General features: G+C 33.8%; 1 pseudogene; it reads left to right on the top strand.

Annotated features, from left to right (window-relative positions):
• The first annotated feature begins 9749 nt into the window (after positions 1 to 9749).
• LOC130684842 (olfactory receptor 10AG1-like) lies at positions 9750 to 10715 on the top strand (annotated as a pseudogene).
• The last annotated feature ends 803 nt before the right edge of the window (positions 10716 to 11518 follow it).

Raw genomic sequence — 11518 nt, 5'->3', positions numbered from 1 at the left:
CCACAAACCATAAAGTGGCTACAGAGTGAGGAGCTTTGCGTACTTTATGTTGTGTAATCTATGTAGCAACCTAAAAGCTAACGAATTCAGCATCCTTTCATAGATGGGAATACTGAGGACCAGCTAGACCTACATACTGACTAAACTGACACAGCAGATTGTAGGCAGAGCCAGGATTAAAGTCCAGGCGTCTCTGTCACACCCCTTAAGTTCTTTCCACTTGCCTATATTGTAGACCCTTGTGACACGTTGTTATCCTGGAACTGTGATCCCTTTGAACAATACAAAATAACATCCTCTTGCATTGGAATTGTTTTAAAGCCATCAAGCTTAAGTAGACTATGATATTAAAACAAAACATAGAACGAAAAGAAGTTGCTTCTAGGTCAATTAGCTAAGGTGTCAAATCACTTTAAAATTCATTTACATCCCTCCATAAGAAAAAGAAATTATGATCCCAAAATAACATATGCCCTAATGGCTGGTTGATAATTAATTTTCTTTCTATATAATAATTTTCCTAAACTTTAAATTGTCATTTATTTCTTCTACCATTATTCTGTTTTCTTCCACCAAATTTCTTTAAATTAATTAAAGCACTTTTCTCATTTAAAGCTCTATTGAACTAGACATGTACAGAGTCTTTCCTACTTTCTGTATTATATTCCATGGAATTCCCTTATTAAAATTGTAATGCAACTATGAGTTCACTAGAAATTTCTATCTCAGATTTAAATATTAAAGCAAAACCTAGTTTGAGATTGAAAGTTAGAGCTTCTGAAATATTCTGTAAATGGTGGAAAACCGTTCCTCTTACCTGTGGGAATGAACCGCTTACTCACTAAGGTGTGCTATGAATATTAAGCGTTTGGACTCTTAAACCTGGTTCCCGAGCTCTTGTTGATGTCCACGGGGATGTTCCAATGACAAAGCTCACTAATTCTCTTCTGGGACATAAAAGTAATAAAATGATTTCATCATTCTCCATTGTTAACAAGTGAACAGTCTGGAGCAATGAATTACATGATAAAAAATATTTATATGAGTGCATTTTGGCTTCTGATATAAAATGATCCCACAATGGAAAAAGAATGTGCATGGGACTGGAAAAGAAATCTAATGATACAAGACAGAGTCCAGCTCTGATTCTAAATAGCTGTGTGTTATTGAGTTGATGACTTAAATTCTCTGAAATCCAGATTCCTCTTCCTGGGAATATAACCTGTTCCCTTCTCACAAAGTACAGTAAACTGGTACATAATCAAATAATATGACAGCATAATCTATGAGAGACCTCTTTATCAGATAATAAAGTCTATTATACTTATTTAATGCTAAAGTGCTATACATCTAAGTGGTATGAGAGATTCATTTAAGCTAGCTAAGAGTTTAACAGAAGAGATAAGATATAAATACATGAATAGAAATTATTGACAGGAAAGATGGTGCAATATACAGATAACTAGTATTTCAACCAGTGGAACATTAGAATATTAGAGATCTGGCAAAGGTGAAGGTCAACATTTTTGAGTTATATAAGATCTTGTGTTGTCTTAGGTATCCCACATACTAATCTGTATATTTGTACTGGCTATGCACTTAACATTTTTTCCAAAAAATTGTGAAATATACATAGATGCCTGTACCCTATACCCAGAGATTCTAAATTAGTAGTTAAGGAAAGTTGGCTATGGAATCTGAGTGAAGAAAGGAAGGAGGGAGGGAGGGAGGGAGGAAGGGAGAGTGGGAGGCAGGGAGAAAAAAAGTGATATTTGGAGACCACCCAATTGTGAAAAAAGGGATCTACTAATTAATTGTGATCCCAAACTATCTATGTGTTCAATGTCAATCTAATTAAAATTATAAAAGTGTTGTTGCAGAAATTGACAAGATGATTATCCAATCATATGAAAAGGCAAAAGAAATAAGGTAGTCTTAACAATTTTGAAAAAGATAACAGTGCTAGAAGTTTAACAAAATTTGATCAAGATTTAGCATAAAGCTAAAATAGCAAAAAATGTGGCATTGGTGAAAACAGACATCTATGGAACAAAATGCAATTTAAGAAATGAATTTACAACAGAGCCAACTGATTTCTAGCAAAGCTTCTAAGGAAAATCCATGGAGAAAGGGCAATCTTAAAAAAAATGATGCTGAATATATACAATAGTCTTATGTGGCAAAAAATATAGCCATTGACTCATTCTTTGCACATTTATAAACCTTGCCTCATAATGGACCTTAAACCTCAATATAAAACCTAATAAATACTATAATATTTCTAGTGAAAAAAATGCACAACATCTGTGCACTGGGCTAGTCAGAAATTTTTATATAAAACATAAAATGCATGAAACATAGGAGAAAAAATGATAAATTGTTCTTTAACATAATTAAATCTTCTGCTTTATGAAAGACACTGTTGAGGGAATGTACAAACCAGTCACAGACTTATACATAATCTTTCCTAAACAACTGTCCGACAAAGAACACACATCCAGAATATGTAAAGAACTCCAAAGACAATAATATGAAATAAAAAGGAAAAAATAAACAATAAAAATTGGACATAAACTTGAATAACCATCACAGATGACAACTAAGCATGTAAAAAAAAAGACCAATGCCATTTGCAATTAGAAAAATATAATTTTAAACTACAATGTGACCCCAAACATCAGAATGACTAGAATTTTACAAATGTAACAATAAATGACAATACAAAGTGCTCACGAGGATACAGTGTCCCGGAGCTCTCATCCATGTTGGTAAGAAACAAAACGATGCAGCCACTTCAGAAAACAATCCGACAGTTTCCAGTGAAGTGAAACATACTGTGCCCTGTGACCCAGGATTCTCACCCTTTGTTATTCACTCAAGACAACAGAAAACCTATAAATACAAATCCTGTTGGCAATATTTACAGCACCTTTACTTACTGTATTTCAATACTGGAAAACCCCAGCGGCCATCAGTAAATGGATAAACTATACATGAGTACATTATCTTTACTCATTCTTGAGCTTGTTTTATGCTGGACTCTCTGATATATCCACAACGTTTTGTATTACCAATAAGAAACTCATTTTTCCTCAAATCTCATATTTATCAGACTAGTCTACCACCCCAACCAATTCACTGGCAATTAGGGACTGTTGTACTGACAAATAAAGTCCGTCTTATATAGTAATTGATGTCAAATTATTAGACTTTATAAATGACTTTAACATATTTACTGAATTCAGTCAGTAAACAAAAATCAATTTATTTCCTTATAAAAGAAGCAAACATAAATTAACACTAAAAATGTATGCTATGTAGATAGGATCAAATATATCAAATACTTAAGGGTAATTCTAATAAGAAACATTCAGAAATCCACCCAGTAAATTCTAGCTGATTGAGGGAAATTGAAGAATAGTAAGTAAACAGAGTGCTGTGACATGTTCGTGGATTAGAAAATTCGATATTGAAAAGATGTCAATTTTATTTAAAGTGAAAATTTTGAAAGAGTTTAAATATAGCATATATAAAGAAGTCTTCCAAATCAAAAACAGAAATTGACAAGGAACTAAAAAGTCATTTACAAAAGAAGATAATCCAAATGATCAGGAAACAAAAAGAAGTAATGCATTAGCTATTAGTAAAATGCAAATTAGAACCAGAAGGTTTCTATGATTCATCCGAAACACCAAAAAAAAAAAAAAAAAAACACTTGTGTAAAGGGTGTGGCACAGTGGAAGCTCTCATTGCCAGCATGGATCACTTCAGCAGTCAGCTGGCCCTTATCTAGAGAATCTTACCCCTAGGCATGTACCAGCAGACATGCGTGCATACGTCTGTCAGGGGACATGTCCAAGGTTTCATGTGCATCTTTCATAATAGCAAATCCTTCTCCAATTAGAATGGAAAATGATGGTGATAATTTGACAAAGAGGAAAACTAAACAGTGATAAAAATGAATAAAACAGATGTATGTACAAAAATGGAGCATATTGTTAAGAAAACAAGCCAAAATCACAATGTATATATCCTCTAAGTTAAGGTTAAAAGATAGTATTTGAATGCCTATTAATTATATATATATATATATATATATATATATATATGTTATATACATCATATAATATATACAATATGTAGCATTTAGGATGTAATATGTATACCTACATTTTTTTAATGAACATATGTTTACAATGAAAAGAAAAATGCAATATTATTTGTTATATTTTTGCCATGCTTCTATTTCTTCCTGAATTTAATTCAGAAAAGTGAACTGCCTTTTATGTCAAAGAAAATAATCATTGACAACAAAAAATGATTCAAGACTGGTGGTACTACTGAATCATTTTGGATAAATGAGTGGAACCGTCTATAAATGGATATACTTGTAAATAAGAATATCATTTCCAACACTTTAAACAAATAAAAAATAACTTCAATTTGTTTAAGATGCACTTGGTCACAGCTTCTTTTGTAAACACTTTATAACTGGATAAATTATAAAACTCATGTTTTAGAGGTACCATATAGTTGTGGAATAAAAGAATAGATGACAATGTCCAAATTAAGGCTCATTAAGTCAGAGAGAGTTAGCCCACATGATTATTCACCCTTACTTGGTTCACAGTGTGTTCCAAGTACAAACTTGTTTCATTATGTTACTACATAACTTCTTATCTGTGCATGTTTTACTGATTGATTCAAAGAGTAAACCCAGTTGTGCTTGGTCAGTGGTAGATGGAATAATATCTCAGGACTTTTTCTAAACTAAATCATTTTTCAGATTAAAATTTAATTTTTGTTTTATAAACAAAGCTGAATATCTGTCCCTGTTTCAGGGATCATTTTTCTCTCATTTCTGTGAAATGTCATATCTGTACAGTCCATTTTTCTATTTATATCTTGGACTTTCTACAATACATAAGAACAAGCCAAGAGAATTTTATTTGAGATATCATTTGTAATTATTTTTCCCATTATATCAATTTTATTTGACTCTAATTTGGGGAATTGTTTTTTTATCATGCAGAATTATTAATTTTTACAGTTTTCTTTTCAATTATTGCATCGCACATTCTGTATTTTGAGTCATAATTAAACTTTCCTTACTCCAAATTGGAAAACACCTTTTCTTAAAATGCTTTCATCATTTCACTCTCTAAAATATTTAAATCTCTGTCTCATTTAGGTTTCTCCTGCTAGAATATAAGGTATTAAGAATAGCTTATCATTTTTACTATTAAGGCTGCCCAGTTGTCTCCAAAACATTTATTTATATGTCCATATTTCACCAGTTAGGTAGGCTACTTATATTACATGACAAATTCTCATTGGTACTGGACCTTTTTTTGTCGTAAATACAAATTTCTACTCATTTTTCTACTCTCTCTCTCTGTATGTGTGTATACGCACATATACTCTATTCCTACTCCGCAGAGGAGCCTGGAGATACCCATCCATGCCCAGCACCGCACGGTGCTGTCACGAGGCGCTGGAGCCCCTTCCAGCACAGCTGTTTCTGGGATGTGCGCCCCCAGCAGCTCAGGCCCTGCTGGCCGCTCAGCCCCCTGCTGTGCTCTGTCACCCCTGGATCCCGCGAGGCCTCTGTCACCACGCGCTCCTCCCTGGCGTCCCCGATCTCCGACGCAGGGCTCCTGCTCCTGTGCAGGTAACTTCCCCAGTCACTCTGTCACCACATGACCACAGGAGCTCCCTCTCATAAATATTTTTATATTCATATTCATAAAACTTTAGAAATCATTATTTGCTAAATAACAGGAATCAACATCCTATTTTTTTTTCATGAGAAATTGATTCCAAGCCAAGATTCTTAAGTAATCCAAGTGTAGGAAAAAAAATTGTCTCTCCTAGAAGTGAAGCCTGGAATCCACACAGGTTTGGTTTGTATCCTTCCCATGATCCCTGCTGGGTGTATTTCAGATTCTCATCTTATCATAAGTAAAGCCTGAAAACATTCAAATCTTAAAGATGTAAAATGGGAAAAGATGGTGATATGCTGCAAAGGGCAGGAAAACTTTCTCCCTATTAAGATGTTCTTTTTAACTTTTATGAAAATTTTAATTTGGGCAACTATTTTAATACATTCAACAGCCACATCTCAGATTGCTGAGGTAGGCACAAAGAAAGCAACATATCAATTTGTATATAAAAATAAAACAATTGTCATCAGAACATTTATTCAACTGTTTCACATGATGGTTTTTAACTAGTTATCAAGGAACCTATTAGGGGAGAGGAGAATATCACAGAAACAAGTCCAAGATCTCAGTCTACTAGGAACAGAGGCTCTTTATGGAGTGCTCACAATAGATAAGGTGAGAATTGGATGGTCTGAAATGATGTTGTTCAGCCCCTTATCCATGACTTAAGAAATGAGATGTGCTGTGCATTCTATTCCATGGAGAGGCTGAAAAGAAAGTATTCCAGGTAGTAAAAAATTTAAGGAAGAAAAAAGAGGAGAGTGCCAAAAACAGGCTTTTAATTAAAAACCTAAATGTGTCAGGTGAAGGAGATCCCTGGGGTAGAGAGAACTAATTTCATTTAAAGAGCACGTTATGTTTAGAAGGAACAATATTTTAAAGCTGGCTTGAATACCTTTGACAAAACAAGTGATTTCTCATACAGAGATTTAAGTATTAAATCCACTATGTGAGAAACATCAGCAACATCCCAGATAAAGAAGGTAAATACAAACCTCTTTAAACTGACAGTAGGCAGAAGATCTTATTGTTAAATTTAAAATAAGCATTTAACATACAGTAGCACTGTGTCACCTTCTTAAAATAACTCCTATTATTTCTGAAGCTATTAAACAAAATTTACAATGAAATAGTAAAAATATGTAGTGATATTGAATCTCTTCAAAATACTGAAAACTAATAACAAATATGTTTTCTAGGCATAGATATTATAGGGAACTTCATTTTGAGCCAACATAATGTAATAAATAAATGTTATATTTATGTATCCTTCTGGATATTGCAATGGGAGATTTATAGTAAAAACGATCCATTAAATAAGATTACAAACATTGGGGAATCCAAAGAAAATTAATTTTAGAAAACAAAATGATAGATCTAAGGACTTACAAAATAATGAAAAACAATGTTAAGTTCAATACTGTTTTTAAGTTTTAGCTGCTAATTTATATCAGATATAAAAAATACAGCTGAGGGATGGGTAGCTTGCAACATTTCAAACTGAGTTAGAATATTGTTAAACATCGTTTCATTATTTGGGTTTCTCCAGGAATGAAGGATTGGTATTAAATGATTAGAAAACAAAATTTTACTTGATTTGATTGATAAGAACTCAAACACTTAAAAGAAAGACATGTAATTTTATGAGAGTAAATAGAGTAGTTCTCTGCTCTGTCTACCTTGTTCTGCTCATTGAAAATATACAAATCTTCACTCTATCACGTTACACATTGATGATGTCATCACCACAAAGTTGAATTTGTATATTAGAAATTTTCTTTAGTACTGGAAGTAATTTTATTCAAGTAATAAGGTGAAATCATTTATTTTAAAAATTGCCATTCATTAAAGTGATGCTTAATGATTAGAATTTTATTTTCTTGCATATTCATCATTTTCTCCCTTTAAGAATGTTGATTTCATTCAAAACATATCTTTTGTTTTAGGTAAATTCAGGATCAATTTACTCAGCACCATATTAGATGTACAGCATTTTCTAAGATCTATATTAATCTCAAGTAGGAAGATAGTCACAGTCCTTACCTCCCAGATCCCTTAATGTGAGTGACAGGAAGGACATACAAACGAAATTGCCCACATTGAAACATGACGGCCTGAAAGAGTGCTGTGTGCTCTTGGATTGCAGAGTAGTTATAAAGATAAAAAAAAATATTGCCAGAGAAGTCATGAAGAACTCTTAGCTTAAGTGTAAAGTATTTTTATAACACTGATGACAGCTTTAAGATCTCTTTCCATTTCCACGTCAACCATGTGATACAAAGAAAAGTAAATGAATGTGTGTGTTTTTCCTACTGCTTAGAATGGAGGGTAAAATTTAGAATAATAGAGTTTACTTTTTAATAGCAACAATAACAACTACCTTTATAGAGACTTTTATAAATGCCAGGACTTCTTCAAGTTGTTTTGCATATATCAAATGGATTTACTCTTATAATAATCCTCGGGGTTGGTACAACTGTTGGCCAGTTTTATAGTCAAGTGAGCCTTGGCACAGGAAGATTAAGAACTTGCAGGAGGACACACAGCTAAGAGGTGGTGGAGTCATAATTCAAACCCAGTCCATCTTGGTAGAACTGTATTCCTTCTTCCTGACACTATATTTATGCTATGCTTGGTGGACAAAGTGCAAACCGACAGAATGAAGAAATGAAAGGCAAGGCTGAGACAGATCTTGGGTCCAGGTGCCCAGGGAACAACATCTAAGGAGGCTCTGCCTTTCAGGAGTGTGCAATGCAGAATCAGCTCTGAAAAGATGATCTCTTAAGTTTGGTGCCTAGGGGTTCTCATTCACCTTCACCAGTCCTGGCCCTAGTGAAATGAGAGAATGGAAAAAAGTAATGACCAAGAAGTCAGTCAAGAACTCTATTAAATGAAATTCTGCTAGAAAATATGTCACAACCTTAAGGATTTAAGATTTAAGAATGTAATATCATATTTTTATCAAGTATATATCATATTTAATCAATTAAAATTAATAGGGAATTTTACTCTTATTATCTCATTTAATTATCAGGAATATGGAATATACGATTAGAAAATCTAAACACCTGTTTAATACCACTCAGATAATAAGTTATGGAGTCAAGATTTGAACTCAGTTCCAATAAAAATATAGACACAACATTCAATCACAAAATCTGTGTACACATGATCAAATTACCCATCACTGGTAAGTCTCAATATCATTATCTGAAGAAAAGTGAGTTTAGAAACTTACCTGAAGTGTGCTTTCAAGGCCCAACAAAGCTGGTGGAGGTGCACACAGCACAAAGGGACACGGCAGTCAGTACATCTGTCCCCCTGCTCTCACACATGCACACGGGGAAGGGACACACTGCAGGCTGTCCCTGTTTACACAGGGTTGCCCTCTTTATTGATCATATCTATCTATATCCATGTTTCCAGGCAATTTTTCCTGATTAAATCCCTCTAATATTCCCCACTTAGTACACTACAAAAAAATACTTGTTCTTTTTCCCTACATGCAATAAAATATTCTCTCATATCATTTGGTAAAGTGCCGAGTAATACAAACTGTATAATAAGGACATTGATGCTCAAGATCATCAAGTGATGGGAGGGAAATGAAGAGTTGAAACAGACAGTTGAGAATGAATGAGCAAAGCACTGTCTCCTATTGTTCTACTGAAGTGTGATAGAGAAAAATTGGAAAGTACAATAGCATTGTTAAGAAGTGCAATTAATTCAAAGTGAGATGACATGGCAAAGCTGTGGGTCTATTTTCAGTGACTGCCAATTTTTTCCAGAGTCTGGGCTTAGTTAAGCATAGTTTGGTTTTATACTGCATTGTGTTCAAAATTAATATCTTAAAAGAAATTTCAGGAGAGTATGCAGAGTGATAATCTTTAAGGTGTAACCTGAGAGAGTGGGAAACTAGTGACATTATTAAATTAGAAACAATTTCAGTGTTTATGAAAACCAGTCTTGATATCCTGATACAGTTAAGGCAACAGCATTGATCCATGCAGGAAAAATGAAAATCACATGCTCAATTTCCCATTTCCATAGATGAAACCCCAAGAAAAACCAGCAGAAGGAAATCTAACTGAATTGATGGGATTTGTTCTGCTGGCCTTTGCAGATGTTCCCCTTCTCCAGTCATTTCTATTTGGCTTGTTTTTAGTCATCTACATCATTACCTTGGTGAACAATGGCATCATACTCCTAGTAACAAAACTAGACCCTGCTCTCCACACCCCCATGTACTTTTTCCTGGGAAATGTTTCTTTTTTGGAAATCTGTTATGTATCAGTTACTCTCCCCAGAATGCTCATGAATCTTTGGACCCAGAGAAGAATGATTTCTTTAGTTGTCTGTGCTACCCAAATGTGTTTTATGCATATGCTGGGAGCCACAGAGTGTCTCCTTCTGGCTGTGATGGCCTATGACCACTATGTGGCCATTTGTAACCCTTTGCACTATCCTCTAGTCATGAACCACAAAATGTGTGTCCAGCTGGTGGTTGGATCCTGGACCAGTTTAATCCCGGTCCAGATAGGGCAGACATGCCAGATTTTCTCTCTGCCCTTTTGTGGTTCTCATTTAATCAACCACTTCTTCTGTGACATCCCCCCAGTACTCAGCCTGGCCTGTGGGGACATCTTTTTAAATGAAATGATGGTATGCATAGTTGCTGTGTTATTTGTTATGGTTCCATTTCTGTTGATCCTCATCTCCTATACCAAAATCATCTCCACAATCCTTAAAGTGCCATCAGTCACAAGTCGGGCCAAAGCCTTCTCCACCTGCTCATCTCATCTCATGGTTGTAGCTTTGTTCTACGGATCAGCCACTATTACCTATTTACAACCCAAGACCAGCCACTCAGCAGGAACTGGTAAAGTGCTTTCTCTCTTCTATACCATCGTGACTCCCATGTTTAACCCCATGATATACAGTCTAAGGAACAAGGATGTCACCATGGCCCTGAGAAAATTGTTACGGAAATAATTTACTTCTTTACAAAATGAGTCACTTGCAGGAATTGATTTCTTCCTATTGATAATGAAATTTCAATCAATACTTACTCTAAACTCTCTTTTTCTGCCTATACACTTGTAGTTTTTTCCAAATTATTTATTTCCTGTAATGTTGTAATTTCTTAATATTTACATTTATGGGTATTTCATCAAATAAATCACTTAAATGGTAATTTTATAATTTTAGCATGCAATATTTTCTCTCAGTGTGAACTTTTGATAAGGATTGTGGTAATGAACTTATTGCAATAAATACTCTATCACTTATTGGAAAGTATGTCTTTATATTTTTATAGAATTTTAATTGTCATTTTAGGAAACATTAGCAATGAATTTTAAATATTTTAAGTTATAGTGTATATTTAAAATATGTATATAATTTGTTTTGGTCTAACATTGATTCTATAAGAAATAATTTCTTAGATAAAAAAGAACCTTCTTGGGAATGTAGTTTCATAAATGGTTTTGATACATCAATATCAGTAAATACAAAGCATGATTCATATTAATAGTTCTATGAGTCACACAGAGTCCAATGTTTTGATAAAAATGAATAGCAGTAAAACATTTGCGTGTAATAAAAAGAGAGGAGAAAGTCATGGGCATATTTTTCATACATTTTTCTGGAGATAATAGTAGTGATTGAAAAATTAGGGCAAAGGAAACAAAGTTTTATAAAACATATCTGGTATAAAGACACAGATATCACAGATGTATACCACATATATATATACTTTGAAAATAATCAATAAAAATGTTAATCCGTGTTAATTG

This window comes from Manis pentadactyla, chromosome 9 (assembly GCF_030020395.1).
Source record: "Manis pentadactyla isolate mManPen7 chromosome 9, mManPen7.hap1, whole genome shotgun sequence".
Lineage (NCBI taxonomy): Eukaryota > Metazoa > Chordata > Mammalia > Pholidota > Manidae > Manis > Manis pentadactyla.
This window is presented reverse-complemented; position numbering and strand designations above follow the sequence as displayed.